Source organism: Triticum aestivum, chromosome 1D (genome assembly GCF_018294505.1).
Source record: "Triticum aestivum cultivar Chinese Spring chromosome 1D, IWGSC CS RefSeq v2.1, whole genome shotgun sequence".
NCBI lineage: Eukaryota > Viridiplantae > Streptophyta > Magnoliopsida > Poales > Poaceae > Triticum > Triticum aestivum.
This window is the reverse complement of record NC_057796.1, coordinates 95541387-95563501: the sequence shown is the minus strand read 5'-3', so window position 1 is coordinate 95563501 and position 22115 is coordinate 95541387. Positions and strand designations below refer to the sequence as shown.

General features: G+C 43.9%; 1 pseudogene; it reads left to right on the top strand.

Moving 5' to 3' along the window:
• The first annotated feature begins 1021 nt into the window (after window positions 1–1021).
• On the top strand, window positions 1022–17848 carry LOC123166197 (transcription factor MYB16-like; annotated as a pseudogene).
• Window positions 17849–22115: the final 4267 nt, after the last annotated feature.

Below are 22115 nucleotides of genomic sequence, written 5' to 3'. Positions count from 1 at the left end.
TATCAAACTCCTCTCTAATGATACTAAGCTACTTGGAAAGTCTGCTATTTCGTGCATCAAAGGTTGGATGACTTGGTCCTGATTGTAAGAGGGTGTATGCTGTTTCAGCCACTTGGATCCATAGTGTGTGACTGTGGGTGGCATGCGTGTAGATTTCCCTGGAACATATGTCACGTATACGGCCGCTCGCGGCTCACACGCCTGCCACGATTAACATCGAATCAAATGTCATACATGTAAAATGGAACAACCACAAGCGTCCACAACTTCTGCAGTCTTCGGATCTTCAATCAAAGGACACAAAATCAAATAGCGCAACACATGTCATCCAACTAAAAAATTACACAAGCACGCGTGATAGTGAAAATTGGCGCAACGAAGCGCGCATTAGCATCTAGTTAACATCCATGAGCCTTGAACTGCGAGGTTGTTCGAGTCCCCGTCAGTCCTACGTAGCCTTGCACTCTATAGAAACTGCACGTGTAATAACAAAAAAAAATATGGAAATGCGGAGTAGTGTACATCTACAACATTTATCATGCTATATCCAAATACACCCTGTACTTAACTGCAAATGATCACGTAGCACGCCAATAGGCATTCCGTTTCCCCTGAATTTGCGCGCATACCTCCATACGGGCACGAGTGTTATGCTTCAGCATATCTGTACTGACACGCCTTACCCACCCTGGACCACGCAAACCTCTCCAGAGACTGCGTACACCCGGTGCACAAGGTCCACATCGAACTTGAAAACCTGTAGTCGGAACGTTATTGCCATGTGGGACGCCTCTTGGCCGCCTGATGAGGAGTTGGGGGCAAGAGAATGGACGGGCCGATGGGGGCATGGGGCTCCGTCCCCTTCTATATCAGGCGCAGACCCCTCGATCCGTCTCTGATAGAGGCATTTCTCCCGCAGAAGAGCCCGAGACTACTCCCCTGCTTCTTGCTTTCCTTGCCCCATCTCTACCACGAGCTTTCCTGCTGCCATTGGTCCGATCCGACCTTGGAGGCCGCGCTGATGGCTGAAGGGAGTGCTTGTTTCAACTGGGACGTGGCAGCCTCGGCGGCTGGGAACTAGTACACGAGCTCCGGCCATGGCGGAGTTGCACAACACTTCGTCCATAATGATGGTGGTGCTCCAGCCGGGGCGGTTGTCGTCCCGGGCGCTGGATCAAGGGCTTCCGGTGGCATCAGCGAGATGGATCCCACCAGCTTCCCCGGCTACGGGAGCAGTGACGCCCCTACGGCAATCACGGCGACTGCTCGGGCGCTGCCTCGTGCCAGATATAGCAGCCAGGGGTTGACACGGTTCAAAGGGTCCTGGACCGTGGAGGAAGACACGTACGTAGAAAATCCAACCCTAAATTGCAAACCTTTTTCTTTGTCCTTCATCGGTTGCAGCTTCGTCAGTTTCTTTGTGATTGTGCAGGCTGCTCAGGGTGAAGGTGCAGGAATTCGGCCTAGGGAGGTGGGCGGAGGTCACGTTGTACCTCCCTGGCCGGAGCGGGAAGCAGTGTCGGGAGAGATGGACCAACCAACTTGACCCCAACATTGAGGTGATTTCGCAAGATTTAAATTTCTTAACTCCCTAGTCCCTACTAGCAGCTTAATTCTGGGGAATTTTGATGATCTATGATTGAGTGTGCTTAGGGAAGAAATTTATCGTTGCATTATCTGATTCGTCACCATTCGAAAGTGGGTATTAACTCCCGAATAAATATTTAGTAGTCTTGCATGTCTTTAGTCTAATCAGTAAATGTGGCGATTAATTTCTTCATTTAGGCCACTAAATAATCACCCAAGTGATTTTCTGAAGAATTTTTTGCAGGGAAGTAATTTTCTAAAATTAATAGGGATTGATGTTCCTGCCCACACATTAGCATCTGAAACGTGTACAAGGATTTTGTGTTCAATCCAAAATAAAGAAATCTCACTTGCCCTTACAAATATGGAAATTTACTACTCCCTGTGTTCACAAAGAGAAGATGTTTTGGATATTTCAATATGGACTATACGGACTAAAATAAGTGAACAGACACGCTAAAAAAATCTATATACCTACAATTCAGAAAAATAAATTAGAACATCTTATATTTGTGAGTGGAGGGAGTAATTGACATGGTGTCTCATTTTTAAAACTTAGTTAATTACCCGTACGTTGCAACAGGAGTATAAACATTCTCGGAGATTAGCCCATGATCGCAGGTCTATTATTACATTGGTGCGCTATAATCTTAGCAAGATTTTGTATGCAATTGTCATGATTTACCTGCGATCGTATTGTTAAGCACTTATTTGGTAAGAATTTATTATCTTACCACAGAAAATGTTATTTATGAGAAAGATCGGAGATGGGAGTCAAAATATCATCTTATTGTTAAGCACTTATTTGGTAAAATATTACTAACTTGCCAAAAAATATTATTATTTGAGAGAAAAATCAGAGATGGGAGGAAAAAATCAAATAGGAGAACGGAAGGGGGGAACCATATATATAGAGAGGTTGGATGAAGGAGAGGCTGAAATGAGAACCTTAGGTTCTTTTTAAGTAGTAGAGAAGAGATTCTTGTGTTGGGGAACGTAGTAATTTCAAAAAAATTCCTACGCACACGCAAGATCATGGTGATGCATAGCAACGAGAGGGGAGAGTGTTGTCCACGTACCCTCGTAGACCGAAAGCGGAAGCGTTAACACAACGCGGTTGATGTAGTCGTACGTCTTCACAATCCGACCGATCAAGTACCGAACGTACGGCACCTCCGAGTTCAGCACACGTTCAGCTCGATGACGTCCCTCGAACTCCGATCCAGCCGAGTGTTGAGGGAGAGTTTCGTCAGCACGACGGCGTGGTGACGATGATGATGTTCTACCGACGCAGGGCTTCGCCTAAGCACCGCTATGATATTATCGAGGTGTAATATGGTGGAGGGGGGCACCGCACACGGCTAAGAGATCAATGATCAATTGTTGTGTCTATGGGGTGCCCCCTTGCCCCCGTATATAAAGGATCAAAGGGGGGAGGTGCGGCCAGCATTGGGGCGCGCCAGGAGGAGTCCTACTCCCACCGGGAGTAGGACTCCCCCCTTTTCCTAGTTGGATTAGGACTTGGGAGGGGGGAAAGAGGAGAGGGAGAAGAAGGAAGGGGGCGCCGCCCCCTTCTCCTTGTCCTATTCGGACTAGGGGGGAGGGGCGCGCGGCCCAGCCCTAGCCGCCTCTCCTCTCTTCCACCTAGGCCCACTAAGGCCCATTATGTTGCCGGGGGGTTCCGGTAACCTCCCGCTACTCCGGTAAAATCCCGATTTCACCCGAAACACTTCCGATATCCAAACATAGGCTTCCAATATATCAATCTTCATGTCTCGACCATTTCGAGACTCCTCGTCATGTCCGTGATCACATCCGGGACTCCGAACAACCTTCGGTACATCAAAACATATAAACTCATAATATAACTGTCATCGAAACGTTAAGCGTGCGGACCCTACGGGTTCGAGAACTATGTAGACATGACCGAGACATGTCTCCGGTCATTAACCAATAGCGGAACCTGGATGCTCATATTGGCTCCCACATATTCTACGAAGATCTTTATCGGTCAGACCGCATAACAACATACGTTGTTCCCTTTGTCATCGGTATGTTACTTGCCCGAGATTCGATCGTCGATATCTCAATACCTAGTTCAATCTCGTTACCGGCAAGTCTCTTTACTCGTTCTGTAATACATCATCTCGCAACAAACTCATTAGTTGCAATGCTTGCAAGGCTTAAGTGATGTGTATTACAGAGAGGGCCCGGAGATACCTCTCCGACAATCGGAGTGACAAATCCTAATCTCGAAATACGCCAACCCAACAAGTACCTTCGGAGACACCTGTAGAGCACCTTTATAATCACCCAGTTACGTTGTGACGTTTGGTAGCACACAAAGTGTTCCTCCGGTAAACGGGAGTTGCATAATCTCATAGTCATAGGAACATGTATAAGTCATGAAGAAAGCAATAGCAACATACTAAACGATCGAGTGCTAAGCTAACGGAATGGGTCAAGTCAATCACATCATTCTCCTAATGATGTGATCCCGTTAATCAAATGACAACTCATGTCATGGCTAGGAACATAACCATCTTTGATCAACGAGCTAGTCAAGTAGAGGCATACTAGTGACACTTTGTTTGTCTATGTATTCACACAAGTATTATGTTTCCGGTTAATACAATTCTAGCATGAATAATAAACATTTATCATGATATAAGGAAATAAATAATAACTTTATTATTGCCTCTAGGGCATATTTCCTTCAGTCTCCCACTTGCACTAGAGTCAATAATCTAGATTACACAGTAATGATTCTTACACCCATGGAGCCTTGGTGCTGATCATGTTTTGCTCGTGGAAGAGGCTTAGTCAACGGGTCTGCAACATTCAGATCCGTATGTATCTTGCAAATTTCTATGTCTCCCACCTGGACTAAATCCCGGATGGAATTGAAGCGTCTTTGATGTGCTTGGTTCTCTTGTGAAATCTGGATTCCTTTGCTAAGGCAATTGCACCAGTATTGTCACAAAAGATTTTCATTGGACCCGATGCACTAGGTATGACACCTAGATCGGATATGAACTCCTTCATCCAGACTCCTTCATTTGCTGCTTCCGAAGCAGCTATGTACTCCGCTTCACACGTAGATCCCGCCACGACGCTTTGTTTAGAACTGCACCAACTGACAGCTCCACCGTTCAATGTAAACACGTATCCGGTTTGCGATTTAGAATCGTCCGGATCAGTGTCAAAGCTTGCATCGACGTAACCATTTACGATGAGCTCTTTGTCACCTCCATAAACGAGAAACATATCCTTAGTCCTTTTCAGGTATTTCAGGATGTTCTTGACCGCTGTCCAGTGATCCACTCCTGGATTACTTTGGTACCTTCCTGCTAGACTTATAGCAAGGCATACATCAGGTCTGGTACACAGCATTGCATACATGATAGAGCCTATGGCTGAAGCATAGGGAACATCTTTCATCTTCTCTCTATCTTCTGCAGTGGTCGGGCATTGAGTCTTACTCAACTTCACACCTTGTAACACAGGCAAGAACCCTTTCTTTGCTTGATCCATTTTGAACTTCTTCAAAACTTTGTCAAGGTATGTGCTTTGTGAAAGTCCAATTAAGCGTCTTGATCTATCTCTATAGATCTTGATGCCCAATATATACGCAGCTTCACCGAGGTCTTTCATTGAAAAACTCTTATTCAAGTATCCCTTTATGCTATCCAGAAATTCTATATCATTTCCAATCAGCAATATGTCATCCACATATAATATCAGAAATGCTACAGAGCTCCCACTCACTTTCTTGTAAATACAGGCTTCTCCAAAAGTCTGTACAAAACCAAATGCTTTGATCACACTATCAAAGCGTTTATTCCAACTCCGAGAGGCTTGCACCAGTCCATAAATGGATCGCTGGAGCTTGCACACTTTGTTAGCTCCCTTTGGATCGACAAAACCTTCCGGTTGCATCATATACAACTCTTCTTCCAGAAATCCATTCAGGAATGCAGTTTTGACATCCATTTGCCAAATTTCATAATCATAAAATGCGGCAATTGCTAACATGATTCGGACAGACTTAAGCATCGCTACGGGTGAGAAGGTCTCATCGTAGTCAATCCCTTGAACTTGTCGAAAACCTTTCGCAACAAGTCGAGCTTTATAGACAGTAACATTACCGTCAGCGTCAGTATTCTTCTTGAAGATCCATTTATTTTCAATGGCTTGCCGATCATCGGGCAAGTCAACCAAAGTCCATACTTTGTTCTCATACATGGATCCCATCTCGGATTTCATGGCCTCAAGCCATTTTGCGGAATCTGGGCTCACCATCGCTTCTTCATAGTTCGTAGGTTCGTCATGGTCTAGTAACATAACCTCCAGAATAGGATTACCGTACCACTCTGGTGCGGATCTTACTCTGGTTGACCTACGAGGTTCAGTAATAACTTGATCTGAAGTTTCATGATCATCATCATTAACTTCCTCACTAATTGGTGTAGGTGTCGCAGAAACCGGTTTCTGTGATGAACTACTTTCCAATAAGGGAGCAGGTACAGTTACCTCATCAAGTTCTACTTTCCTCCCACTCACTTCTTTCGAGAGAAACTCCTTCTCCAGAAAATTCCGAATTTAGCAACAAAAGTTTTGCCTTCGGATCTGTGATAGAAGGTGTACCCAACAGTCTCCTTTGGGTATCCTATGAAGACACATTTCTCCGATTTGGGTTCGAGCTTATCAGGTTGAAGTTTTTTCACATAAGCATCGCAGCCCCAAACTTTAAGAAACGACAACTTTGGTTTCTTGCCAAACCACAGTTCATAAGGCGTCGTCTCAACGGATTTTGATGGTGCCCTATTTAACGTGAATGCAGCCGTCTCTAAAGCATAACCCCAAAACGATAGCGGTAAATCAGTAAGAGACATCATAGATCGCACCATATCTAGTAGAGTACGATTACGATGTTCGGACACACCATTACGCTGTGGTGTTCCGGGTGGCGTGAGTTGCGAAACTATTCCGCATTGTTTCAAATGAAGACCAAACTCATAACTCAAATATTCTCCTCCACGATCAGATCGTAGAAATTTTATTTTCTTGTTACGATGATTTTCAACTTCACTCTGAAATTCTTTGAACTTTTCAAATGTTTCAGACTTATGTTTCATTAAGTAGATATACCCATATCTGCTCAAATCATCTGTGAAGGTGAGAAAATAACGATATCCGCCACGAGCCTCAATATTCATCGGACCACATACATCTGTATGTATGATTTCCAACAAATCTGTTGCTCTCTCCATAGTTCCGGAGAACGGTGTTTTAGTCATCTTGCCCATGAGGCACGGTTCGCAAGTACCAAGTGATTCATAATCAAGTGGTTCCAAAAGTCCATCAGTATGGAGTTTCTTCATGCGCTTTACACCGATATGACCTAAACGGCAGTGCCACAAATAAGTTGCACTATCATTATCAACTCTGCATCTTTTGGCTTCAATATTATGAATATGTGTATCACTACTATCGAGATTCAACAAAAATAGACCACTCTTCAAGGGTGCATGACCATAAAAGATATTACTCATATAAATAGAACAACCATTATTCTCTGATTTAAATGAATAACCGTCTCGCATCAAACAAGATCCAGATATAATGTTCATGCTTAACGCTGGCACCAAATAACAATTATTTAGGTCTAAAACTAATCCCGAAGGTAGATGTAGAGGTAGCGTGCCGACCGCGATCACATCGACTTTGGAACCATTTCCCACGCGCATCGTCACCTCGTCCTTAGCCAATCTTCGCTTAATCCGTAGCCCCTGTTTCGAGTTGCAAATATTAGCAACAGAACCAGTATCAAATACCCAGGTGCTACTGCGAGCATTAGTAAGGTACACATCAATAACATGTATATCACATATACCTTTGTTCACCTTGCCATCCTTCTTATCCGCCAAATACTTGGGGCAGTTCCGCTTCCAGTGACCAGTCTGCTTGCAGTAGAAGCACTCAGTCTCAGGCTTAGGTCCAGACTTGGGTTTCTTCTCCTGAACAGCAACTTGCTTGCTGTTCTTCTTGAAGTTCCCCTTCTTCTTCCCTTTGCCCTTTTTCTTGAAACTAGTGGTCTTATTGACCATCAACACTTGATGCTCCTTTTTGATTTCTACCTCCGCAGCCTTTAGCATTGCGAAGAGCTCGGGAATCGTCTTATCCATCCCTTGCATGTTATAGTTCATCACGAAGCTCTTGTAGCTTGGTGGCAGTGATTGAAGAATTCTGTCAATGACGCTATCATCCGGAAGATTAACTCCCAGTTGAATCAAGTGATTGTTATACCCAGACATTTTGAGTATATGCTCACTGACAGAACTATTCTCTTCCATCTTACAGCTGTAGAATTTATTGGAGACTTCATATCTCTCAATCCGGGCATTTGCTTGAAATATTAACTTCAACTCCTGGAACATCTCATATGCTCCATGACGTTCAAAACGTCGTTGAAGACCCGGTTCTAAGCCGTAAAGCATGGCACACTGAACTATCGAGTAGTCATCAGCTTTGCTCTGCCAGACGTTCATAACATCTGGTGTTGCTCCTGCAGCAGGCCTGGCACCCAGCGGTGCTTCCAGGACGTAATTCTTCTGTGCAGCAATGAGGATAATCCTCAAGTTACGGACCCAGTCCGTGTAATTGCTACCATCATCTTTCAACTTTGCTTTCTCAAGGAACGCATTAAAATTCAACGGAACAACAGCACGGGCCATCTATCTACAATCAACATAGACAAGCAAGATACTATCAGGTACTAAGTTCATGATAAATTCAAGTTCAATTAATCATATTACTTAAGAACTCCCACTTAGATAGACATCCCTCTAATCCTCTAAGTGATCACGTGATCCATATCAACTAAACCATGTCCGATCATCACGTGAGATGGAGTAGTTTCAACGGTGAACATCACTATGTTGATCATATCTACTATATGATTCACGCTCGACCTTTCGGTCTCCGTGTTCCGAGGCCATATCTGTTATATGCTAGGCTCGTCAAGTTTAACCTGAGTATTCCGCGTGTGCAACTGTTTTGCACCCGTTGTATTTGAACGTAGAGCCTATCACACCCGATCATCACGTGGTGTCTCAGCACGAAGAACTTTCGCAACGGTGCATACTCAGGGAGAACACTTATACTTTGATAATTTAGTGAGGGATCATCTTATAATGCTACCGTCAATCAAAGCAAGATAAGATGCATAAAAAGATAAACATCACATGCAATCAATATAAGTGATATGATATGGCCATCATCATCTTGTGCTTGTGATCTCCATCTCCGAAGCACCGTCATGATCATCATCGTCACCGGCGCGACACCTTGATCTCCATCATAGCATCGTTGTCGTCTCGCCAATCTTATGCTTCTATGACTATCGCTACCGCTTAGTGATAAAGTAAAGCATTACAGGGCGATTGCATTGCATACAATAAAGCGACAACCATATGGCTCCTGCCAGTTGCCGATAACTCAGTTACAAAACATGATCATCTCATACAAAAAAATTTAGCATCATGTCTTGACCATATCACATCACAACATGCCCTGCAAAAACAAATTAGACGTCCTCTACTTTGTTGTTGCAAGTTTTACGTGGCTGCTACGGGCTTAGCAAGAACCGTTCTTACCTACGCATCAAAAACCACAACGATAGTTTGTCAAGTTGGTGCTGTTTTAACCTTCGCAAGGACCAGGCGTAGCCACACTCGGTTCAACTAAAGTTGGAGAAACTGACACCCGCCAGCCACCTCTGTGCAAAGCACGTCAGAAGAACCAGTCTCGCCTAAGCGTACGCGTAATGTCGGTCCGGACCGCTTCATCCAACAATACCGCCGAACCAAAGTATGACATGCTGGTAAGCAGTATGACTTATATCGCCCACAACTCACTTGTGTTCTACTCGTGCATATGACATCTACGCATAAAACCTCGCTCGGATGCCACTGTTAGGGAACGTAGTAATTTCAAAAAAATTCCTACGCACACGCAAGATCATGGTGATGCATAGCAATGAGAGGGGAGAGTGTTGTCCACGTACCCTCGTAGACCGAAAGTGGAAGCGTTAACACAACGCGGTTGATGTAGTCGTACGTCTTCACAATCCGACCGATCAAGTACCGAACGTACGACACCTCCGAGTTCAGCACACGTTTAGCTCGATGACGTCCCTCGAACTCTAATCCAGCCGAGTGTTGAGGGAGAGTTTCGTCAGCACGACGGCATGGTGACGATGATGATGTTCTACCGACGCAGGGCTTCGCCTAAGCACCGCTACGATATTATCGAGGTGTAATATGGTGGAGGGGGGCACCGCACACGGCGAAGAGATCAATGATCAATTTTTGTGTCTATGGGGTGCCCCGTTGCCCCCGTATATAAAGGATCAAAGGGGGAAGGTGCGGCCAGCCTTGGGGCGCGCCAGGAGGAGTCCTACTCCCACCGGGAGTAGGACTCCCCCCTTTTCCTAGTTGGATTAGGACTTGGGAGGGGGGAAAGAGGAGAGGGAGAAGAAGGAAGGGGGCGCCGCCCCCTTCTCCTTGTCCTATTCAGACTAGGGGGGAGGGGCGCGCGGCCCAGCCCTAGCCGCCTCTCCTCTCTTCCACCTAGGCCCACTAAGGCCCATTATGTTGCCGGGGGTTCCGGTAACCTCCCGGTACTCCGGTAAAATCCTGATTTCACCCGGAACACTTCCGATATCCAAACATTGGCTTCCAATATATCAATCTTCATGTCGTGACCATTTCGAGACTCCTCGTCATGTCCGTGATCACATCCAGGACTCCGAACAACCTTCGGTACATCAAAACATATAAACTCATAATATAACTGTCATCGAAACGTTAAGCGTGCGGACCCTACGGGTTCGAGAACTATGTAGACATGACTGAGAGATGTCTCCGGTCAATAACCAATAGCGGAACCTGGATGCTCATATTGGCTCCCACAGATTCTACGAAGATCTTTATCGGTCAGACCGCATAACAATATACGTTGTTCCCTTTGTCATCGGTATGTTACTTGCCCGAGATTCGATTGTCGGTATCTCAATACCTAGTTCAATCTCGTTACCGGCAAGTCTCTTTACTCGTTCTGTAATACATCATCTCGCAACAAACTCATTAGTTGCAATGCTTGCAAGGCTTAAGTGACGTGTATTACCGAGAGGGCCCGGAGATACCTCTCCGACAATCGGAGTGACAAATCCTAATCTCGAAATACGCCAACCCAACAAGTACCTTCGGAGACACCTGTAGAGCACCTTTATAATCACCCAGTTACGTTGTGACATTTGGTAGCACACAAAGTGTTCCTCCGGTAAACGGGAGTTGCATAATCTCATAGTCATAGGAACATGTATAAGTCATGAAGAAAGCAATAGCAACATACTAAACGATCGAGTGCTAAGCTAACGGAATGGGTCAAGTCAATCACATCATTCTCCTAATGATGTGATCCCGTTAATCAAATGACAACTCATGTCAAACATAACCATCTTTGATCAACGAGCTAGTCAAGTAGAGGCATACTAGTGACACTTTGTTTGTCTATGTATTCACACAAGTATTATGTTTCCGGTTAATACAATTCTAGCATGAATAATAAACATTTATCATGATATAAGGAAATAAATAATAACTTTATTATTGCCTCTAGGGCATATTTCCTTCATCTTGGCCACTAAGCGATCACCCAATTAAAAAAATTGTCTTGATTATTTGTCAAATTACTACCTATTTGTGAGTTGCCACAATTTGATATCCCTAAAGTAAGAGTTGATGTTCTAGCCCACAAAGTAGCATTTGAGATGTGGTACTTTCATTAGTTGAATCATATCTAGAAAATAAGTCACATGCTTCCATATATAATGCTCATAGCCTGATTACACATGTTCCAAAATTTTGATGATGTTTATTTGTGAAATTGCTACTTTTTTATTATGGTTTTCCTGAATTTGGTAAATAGGAGTGGATGTTCCTGCCCCCAGATTAGCATTTGAGATATGTGTCTGTGACCTAATGGAGCTCCACTCCACTCCCTCCAGATTGGACTAGCTATGCAAGGTAGGCCCTACTTCAGGGTGCATGTGCGGCCTGCTTTGCCGATGGAGATGTGCACGCCACCAGCCCATGCACCGAGCCCTCTGCTTGCTGCCGTGGGCTCGACGATGAGTTGCGTATGCCATCAACCCATGCACCCCCCCGAGTCCTCTGTTTTTGGCCTGATGGAACCCGCATGCCCATCTTCATGCCTCGCTTCCCAACCCGATAGTTCGGCAAAGCAACCCCAACGATGACAGAGATCGACAATATGCAGGCCAGTTGCGCTCTTGACAGAGATGGCATGCGACGCTTTGTGCCGGTGCCGCCTCCCATTCTCCCTGCTCTACGAGCAACAATCCAACCAGGTCGCCACAACAAGGAGGGAAACATTCACGAGGGTCGCCGTCTTTGACATCAACCAACGCAGTCCGCACGTGAGTGCCAAGAAAATGGTCATGCACATCGCCTAGCTCATGGAAAGGCTTCTTTGCCAACATATGTGAGTCATTGGTGAGGGTGAATAGGTCAACGAGGAAGTGAATACCGCTTCGTGGCTCTGTTCCAGAGGAGACCGCCAGACATATAGAACATCGCGCTTCGGGCGCTTTTGCAACTTGATGCGATTTGGCGACAAACATGGATAATGTTTTGATGGAGCATGGTGGTGATGGTGGTCGAGAGATGCCATCGCCGATCAGCGAGTACATCGTCGAAACGACCTGATTGCCTTGGTTCATCTGATGATGTAGTTTAGTTCATATGTTAGATATCAATCATTTGGGGCTCCTGATTGTAGTTGTTGTTGTGTGCGACTACTTATTGTTGCCCTGGAGAGGCACTATGGACTTCTACCGGAGTTGTGTCCTTGACTGTTCGACTTTGCTCAGTTTCAACCTCAGTTTTTTGAATTGGGTTGTGCAAGCTCAATTTCCGGAATAGGAGAGCCACTATCGATGAAACCATTGCTGCCTCTGTGTGTCATCTTGCATGTATCCAGGAAACTAAGCTTGACGTGGTTGACTCCATGATTGTTGCCTTCCTTGGAGGCTACAGGCTGAAGGGGTTTCCCCAACACCCAACTACTGGTACAAGTGGTGGGATTCTCATCTTGGGAAGAAGATCATGTCCTTGTAGAGGATGTGCACTTTGGCACCTACACATTCTCTACCAATGTCTCCATCGTTAGATCTGAAACCTCCTTTAAGATTACCACATTGTATGGGCCAACAAGAAATATCCATAATGATATCTTCTTCGAAGAGATGATGAATGAAAATCCCCATCCTCGAGATAAAGTCTTGACATAGGCAACTTCAACCAAATATACCGCTCCAGAGATAATAACCATGCCAATGCGAACCATAGCCGCACCTTTTTCTTTCGGAATGCTCTTGTATTTTGTGATCTACAAGAAGCCCACCTCCAGAAAAAAAATGTACACTTGGGAAAATAAGCAAAGCAACCCAACCATGTCCAAGCTTGATGGCTTCTTTTGCAATGAAGATTGGGATATTACTTTTGACAAGAACATTATGAATTCCCTCTCCTCATCACTTTCGGATCATTGTCTTCTCCTCCAGGTCAATGAGATAGCCCTTGGCGACCAAAGACCTTCCGCTTTGCTTTTTTTGGGACCAACATGCCCGGATTTCACCAGTTGTTTCAAGATGCATGGATGAGCTCTCTAAGCACACTAAGCCTTATCAAAGGCTCTTTCACAAAGTTGAAAAGAATTAGTCAAAGGCTTAATACTTGGAGTAAAACTATTTCCTTCAATGCCAAAGTCCAACTTCACCTGACCTTAGAGATCATTCTTTGGTTGGATGAGGCCTAGGATAATAGGGAGCTAAGTAATGATGAGAAGGATCTTTGAAAGAGACTTAAAATAAGTGTGATTGGGCTCGTGGTCATGGAGAGAACAAGGAAGAGACAAATCTTGAGGATCAAAAATATTAAAGACGAAGACAATAACACTTGTTACTTTCATCCAAGGGTGAATGGGCAAGGGAGGAAAAATCTTATACATCATCTCAAACATGGGAATGACTGGGTGATGGATCATGACTACAAGAAAAACATTGTTCACTCACACTTCTTTGCTATAAATAAAAGAGTGCCTAGTGTGCAAAGAACATCAATTGGCCAATGATTCCCATTGCTGGCCATGATCTCTCCGCTCTTGGAGATGCCATCAAAAAGAAGGAGGTCAAGGCTGTGATCTTTGCCCTACCTAGTGACAAAGCATGCGGGCCCGATGGCTTAACAAAAAATTCATCAAGGATTGTTGGGATATTATTGAGGATGACTACATGCTCATGATCAATAATTTCTTAGACCTCCACGTGGAAAACTTCCATTGGCTAAACTCATCAAATGTTACACTCATCCCCAAGAAAGATTGCACCAAGGACATTTCAAATTTTAGTACTATTAGCCTTATTTGTGTCATGGCCAAGCTCATTGTCAAAACCCTTGCTCTATGAGGTTGGCTCTGCACATGAATGATATTGTTTCCATTGCACTGATTTCATCAAGAGGAGGAGTATCCACTATAACTTCATGTATATGCGCGATTTGGCTAGAAGATTTTACCACATCAAGACACCTACACTCCTCATCAAGCTCCACATAAAGAAGGCCATAGATTCCATTAGGTGGTATTATTTTATAGACATGTTGAGTCACCATGGCTTCCAAGGCCACTCCTGGGGATGGATCTCCACTCTCCCCACCTAATCTTCTTCCCGAGTTTTGCTTAGTGCAATAGTTGAGGACCTGATCAAGCACGCTCATGGGCTTTGTCAGGGCCCCCCTTTCCCCTTTGCTTTTCGAGCTTGCCATTAACCCGCTGCAATATATCTTGAACAAGGCTACAACCTAAGGAAAGCTTCATCCTCTTAGTGGGTGGCACACAGACATTCATGTTTCCTTTTAGACCAGCGATGTGATAGTTTTATGTGCCCCTATCAAGGAACAAGTCCAATTCCTCGCCACCACGCTTGCCTATTTCAAGATACTAACATCCTTGTCACAAATTGTAGAAGGAGCATTGTTGCACCTATCTGGTGCGATAACATCGACCTTGATGACATCCTTCAGTCCTTTCCAGCAGGCCACTAATCCCTTCCCATAAGTTACCTTAGCCTGCCCCACACGGTCAAAGAGTACAGAGGGTCCACTTGCAACACTTAGAACATAAAGACGCCAAGAAATTAGCACCTTGGAGAGGAAAACATGTAGCTACAGCAGGCATTCAAATGGTGCTCAGGAGGCGTCCATATACCATATTTCACCACTTGACCTCCTAGTGGAGGTTCTTAGGAATACTGATAGAATGAGGTGTGCCTATATTTGGGAATGGATAGATAAAGTGACCAGTGGTAATTGCGAAATTAATTTGGAGCAAGTTTGCAGGCTGAAGGAGTTTGGTAGCCCAAGAATTCTTAATCTTGGAAGTTCACCATCGCGCTTTGCTTATGATGTTTATCGCTTGACCAACATGACCCGCATAGGGCGTGGTGCATTATGGGGATGTCATGCAACAATGATGATCATGATCCCTTCCCAGCGGGCACTAAGGTTATGACTGTTGATGGAAATAAATCCAAATTTTGGGAGTCATCATGGCTAGAGAGGTTGAGGCCTAAAGACAATGTGCCAATGTTTTGGGGGATATCTTGCAAGAATGGCGGCATCATATATAACAAGGCTTTGGGAGATGGTTTTTGGGTTCTATAGATTGACAGTCAAGGAGGCCTAACACTAGGGCACATCAACAATTCATCATTTTGTGGGATAAACTTGCCAATGTCATCATCTAACCAGATATCCCAGATACAATCATGTGGAAGCTGACTAACGATAGGAACTATACCACCTCATCGGCCTACAAGGCTCGATTGACTGACCACATCTGATCCAACTTCTTATCCATGGCCTGAAAGGTTTGGGCATCTCCCAAATATATAGGTTTTTTACTTGGATAGTCACCCAAAATGGGATTTGGACGGCAAACAGGCTACAATGTTGAGAGTGGCCAAATTGCGACTGATGCCCTCTTTGCAACCAAGTGTAAGAATCAACAGCTCACCTCCTCTTCAAGTGTTGATTCTCTCTTTGATTTTGGAACGATGTGGTTTCTTGGCTTGGTCTTCATGTTAGTGCGGATCTTTGGCAACATTTTGAGACTGTGAAGACTTGGTGGGAAGGAGTTCTCCACAACAATTCGAAGCTGAGGAAAGCTCTATTTTCTTTGCTCCTTTTTGTTAGATGCGAGATTTGGAAGGAAAGGAACTCGTGTGTCTTTCAAAACAAAGCGACATCGGTGGTGATCATTGTTTGCATCATACAAGACGATGCATGGCTTTGGGTTATTATGGGGGCTAAGAATTTGAGTAATGTAATTTCGTGAGAGTAATTTATTGTCTTCGTGTCACTTTTGTGGTATCTTACAAACTAATCTTGCTAATAAATAAAGATGGCAAATCTTTTGCCTTGTTCGAAAAAAAGGGAGTCCAAAACTATAAATAAAAAATGACACTTGCACTTGCGATATAACCGATATTGCTAACTGAAATTTTTCTAGAAGTTTTGTAAATCTTGGCCACCTCAAATTGCACAATATTGATCCCCAACATTGTAGCACATGCAATATATGTGTAATTTTTAACAGGATTTGTCCAAAATAATTAAATACGTGTAATTTTTAACAGTATCTCTCCAAAATAAAGAAGTCACATCATTTTTTATATGGGTCCATTCCCCAAATAATTATTCCCATACTAACTTTTTTCCTTTCCATTTTCTATGAAGCTCATTCCACCATTTCAGTAATTTATATCAGCAGTAGGTCAGTTTGTGAGAGTATAGGACGCTTGGTTGTCTGGAAATTTTCTAACCAATAGATTCCTAAGATACTTTAATATTCCTTAGATACTTTGAGACGCGTGCTATGTTTTCTAATCTTGGCAAATTTTATCTTGTTCAAGACTGTTGCATTAGTTTTTTATTGTTTCAAAGTCTAACATAATGTTTCATTATGTACAGTAAATCTGATCCGAAAAAGTGCATTTTTTTATTGCTACACAATGAAACATTATAATACACTTTGAAACAAGAAAAAACTTAGAAACATTTTGTTACTCTAGAAAAAACAAAAAAAATTGCGAACAACAAGAAAAGTTAGTATAAATGTCAAAGCAATGGCGAATGGCGGTTGGCTTCTAAATAGACAACGCTTCCAATGACATATGGGTGTTGTCTCGCGTTCAAAAAAAGTCAAGTTAGTAAATACTACTTTTGGTGTGCAGTGTTGTGTTCAATTGTAATTCAATGGAATGTTATGTCATAATTAATTAACTCACAAATATTTCCCTTGCAGAGGAAAAAATGGACCAAAGCGGAAGACATGAAGCTGATCGAGATGCATCAGACTTGGGGGAACTGTTGGTCGGTGATCGCCCGACTACTCCCCGGTCGGTGAGACAACGCCGTCAAGAACCACTGGAATGCCACCAAGCGCAGTCTGAACGCGAAGCGCCATCTCAAGAAGAGGAATAGTGAGCAGCCACCTCCTGGCCAACTCTCCCTCCTTATGGAGTACATCCGCAGCCTTGACCCGCACACCGAATCACCCACAGAGACACCTCCGGTGTCCCCACCGTTGTATCATGACCAACAACACGGTGGGAAAATGGGGATGGCCGGTACAGACTCTGTCGTCGTCATCGCCCCTACCACGCAAGCGTACCCGAGTTACCCTAATCCGGCCATGACTGGTATGTACTACCACCCAAACCCGACCAACATGCAGTACTGGGCGCCGGACTTGAATGTCGTCGATGGGAAAAAAAGAGGGGTACTCATACTACATCCCTCCCAACACGCACCTGAACCACCACCAGTCGTATGGTTTGTCACCGACACAGATGGTTAGCGAGCAAGACATCTAGCAGGCGGCCAATGCGAGCATGAACATGTATGCGTTCATCGGACAACATACCCTCCCAACGAACAATATGAAGGCGGCGGTAGAGATGCACCGCGAGTCCTCCACCAAGAACCAACAAGGCAACATGCATGGTGGAGCTGGCGGATGGTCCTACTACTATGGCATGGATGCGGCTGGTCCGAGCGGCCCCGCAGGAGGTAGTGGTAGCGGGAACGACCCTGATGGCATTGACATGGTGTAGATGGCCTCGAGAGAGTTTGCCACACAGGACGAGGAGGTGGTCACCCTTAATCGGCTGACTAGATTCGAGTGAGACGTACATGTCCCCGAAGGATTTCATGTCTAAGGAGAACAATGAGATTGTATGTGTGTTGAGCTTGTGTACTTTGTTTGATATCAGTATTTTGTAAAGGTACTTTATGTGGTCCATTTGGGGAAGTACATTAATTTTTTCGCATTTTCTAATCCTTGGGAAATCGTTTTAGTTAATTTTGGTAGAGAAGAGGTAGAAAAATGAGGCAAAGGAAAAGGTGAGATGGCCAGCCAAGATATCCTAATGTACCCGAGACGTAAACGGTGTTGCTGGCCACGACATCTCCATAGACGACTAACAGAGGGTTGATAGGTTCAGATTGAGAGGAGTGTGGTCACCTACGATAGAATATATGGCAGGGTGGGTGCGAATTAGAGGGAAGGCATGAGCGGCGGCATATCATACAAGAAAGGGCAGTGAGGCAACGTGTGATAGCATTGTTAGTTAGGGTAGAGGTGGCGGTGCTGCCGATGATACAAATGGGTCAGTTGGAAGAGGAACCCACTAGGGGAGGAAGAAGGGTGGCCAGGAAATCAACTAAAATAAAAAATACAGGCACTGTTAATTAGGTGGTACTTACTTTGTTGTACTAGTTGATACACACTTGAAGTTGAGATGACAGAGTTGAATAAGTGCAGTTGAAAAAATATTGTTGTGTCCCAAACATTAGAGTTCATATTGTGTAGCTGGAATAGACGATGCAGTTTAGAAAGTGCAATTGAAAAACGCGATGCAGTCGAAACATTATTGTTCAACGGGTGATATATGTAGTTGAAACACATGAAAAATATAGTTGAAACACATGATGAAGTTTTTAAAATGTAGTTGAATCAACTACATAAAGTGTATGCTAGTTTCTTACCAACTAAACATTTATGAGTTAGTATTTTGCTTGTGCATATACTTATGATGTGCTTGTTTAAAAAATTTGGTGAAGCCATGTCATTATTATTTTTCACTTTTTTGCAGAGAGTGGCATCTTGTCGACAATATCCTTTATCTCCTCCATGGTTGCCCTTCCTCTTAATTTTTTCTAGTTCCACTCTCTCAAGGGATCCATATGCATTGATGGGTTTTCACGTTCTCTTCATCTTTTCCAAACTTGAGTGGTCGATAAAGCCATGCATCATAACATATGCTCTCTCTCTCTCATGCATGGAAATAATCCATTCCTATCATCTCTCTGCAACAACTTTGTATTTGTGGCACTGACCGTGCCTCTGATGTCTTTTTTTACTGAAAGTGCATTAGTTGTCTTACGCTTACGTAATCACTATACCGCAGTTCACCATGAGGACGATGTAGCATCATAAATCTAGTGATAAACAATGTCAATGTTGGATTTGATGTATGGCAAGCGACAATGGTGATTGCACCCTACAAGGCTCTGCTCAGAATGGTATGTGCAAACATGGTCATGGTATAGCTCCACAATGGCCGAGAGGTGTCTTCAAATAAACGTTCTATTTCTATGTGTTTTTGCAATTAAACTGTGGTATAAGGGGGCCCATGCCCAATCCTCAATTGGCCAAAGTTCATTTATGGAATCCTCCTTATCAAATCGTTTGACTAACCATGTGAGACAACAAAAGATAGAAATTTCTATAGCTTGACCCCGGGTCATCCCCATCTCCTTGCTAATGTGTGAATGATGGATCTAGGCAAGACCCATGTTACCAACCAGGGCCAAAGACAAGATGTGAAAAACCTCAAGAAATCAAAACTCAAGTCCATGAGACCCTCGAGCCTAAAAAATCGAAGTCAAGCCAACCACCCGGACATGTGGCCCATTCCCTGGAAAGACATCATGAGTTGATAGAAATTGATTCTAAGGAACCAAGGTTTATGAAAGTCAAAAGGAAATCAAAGCCCAAACATGTAAGCAACGTAGATCCAACATCCAAATTCGGGCCAGCCACATCACTAGTGCAGAGACGTGCTATGCAAACGGTTTTCAACCCCTTTCGGTGAAACAGTTCCAAACCGTCGCCTAGCTAACGTGGGCGATAGGGGGTTCCGTCCCACACGACTCAGATTAATCGTCTGTGATAGGGTGGGAGCGTATGTGATGCCTGAACCTATCCCATACGTGAATTCTGCGACAAGCATTTGTGATATATCAAATTTCCCAAATGCTTGTGAGAGAATTAACGTATGGAATAGGTTCAGGCACAACATCATAAATTGTTAATGATTGTAAAGCGTGTATGATAAGGATAATATCACAAACATTTAGTTCCACGGGACCATTTGTGAACGACAATTGAGTGCTTTGTCGCACACGATTGCCATGGAAAAAACATGTGTGATAGTCTTGTTCAGCGCCCATGTTTGCTCTCTGTGAAACATGTCTGATCATTAGGTATATCACATACATTTTTCTTTTACAAACGGTGTGCGACGTAATGACCTGCAGAGCATTTTCGCACTAATTTAATCCCTATAATTTAAAATTCTACAGAATTTGAATATGAAAGTAGGAAATAACTTACTTCATATCCATCGTATATACATATAGGTTCAACAACCAATGCCGACGAGAGTGTGCAGGTCTATAGCCATGCGTGTGCGACTATGCCCCCACGCATGTGCAACTCCCGCAATCGTGTGTGAGCTACTATACGGTTGAGAGTGTGCACTTCTGCAGTCATGCGTATGCGACTATACAGACGAGAATGTGCAATTCCACGGTCGTGCATGTGCAACTATAATGACGAGAGTTGCAACTCCGCGGCCGCGTATGTGCAACTATACCAGTAAAAGTGTGCAACTCCGTGGCCGTGCGTCTGCGACTATGCAGACGGAAGTGTGCAACTCCGCTGCCAGGGGCGGACCTACGTTAATCCTCCTCTCCCGGTGTCACATGACACCGGGTAAATCTCGTGCTTATGCTATATGAGGTCCATATTTAAGAGCTGGACACCGGTAATTTTTTGAGCTGGACACCGGCCAGCCCAGCGATTAAGTAGCGAGGCAGTGCAGCCCACGTAGACGTAGACACCAGTGGTCAACGCCCATCCGAGAGTAGCTAACGTGCGCACACCCAGACCTAGGCCTGGCTAGCTAATTAGCTGCCGATCGATTAATCGATCTCTGTTTACTCGTATCTCTGTACGACTGCTCGCCTGTTCGGCTTCTAGCCTTTCTGGTCCGTCTCATCTGGTCACGGCGTCGCCCTAAACCCTAAACCCCCTCCGCCGCTCGGCCAGACGGCCAGTCGCCAGTCCGCCTAGTCTTCGGTTAGTGATTCACATCCAACTGGATTATTTCTCAACCTCGTGAACGGCAGCAGGAAGGCACAATATCCAATAAGTTTAACTCCCTAATTGTACAGTTTAATCAATATGCTTATTTATTGTTTCTATTCTTGCATATTCAAACACAGATGATGTAACTCGTTGTGCATTTTTTCGAACACAAAAATCGGCAAATTACAGGAAAATTGATGGATAGGACGTATAAGGTTATTTGAAAAAAGTAATCCTCGTAACTTAATTTATGAATTATTGCGCAAGTTCATTTAATATGTACTAAGTTAGTTTTTTATAGGCAATCAGGATCTATTGTCTGTCATCGTCCGATTATATTTACTAGTTGACTGCCCGTGCGTTGCCACGGCTCCTTGTGCTTTTTGTCATCTCATATAGTGTAGACATAAGGCATGTCAAAGATCACACAAATATATAAAATATAGACATGTAATATTCCAAAAACAATAAATTTGATTTTCACTTGAAATGTACTCATAGAATAATATAGTTAGACATGGCATACCCATACAACAAGCATCTATCTGATTATGTTGTACTCCCTATGATCCATAATAAGTGTCCTGGTTTTAGTTCAAACCTTATTATAGATCGGAGGGAGTATTAACTAAGATCTACTTGAAGCGCTTAGAACGGAGCATGTTCTTGACGAAGCATAATCAATGCTGCATTTTCATTGATATGAGGATAGAGAAAACCAAGTACAACTGGCTACAGGAAAAGGAGAAAGCAAAAGACCAGCTATAGCGGCATGGCAACAACGCCAAATAAAAGGATTATACATTAGAGATAAAGAGCGCTTGCCCCTCTGCTAGGGTTGATGGCTGACAGGTTTTGCATTTTTCCTGAAATAAGTATGAAGAAGTATGAGATAAAAATGGTAGACTGATTGTTTTGGCATTTTTTTACAGTAGCATGTCAAACTT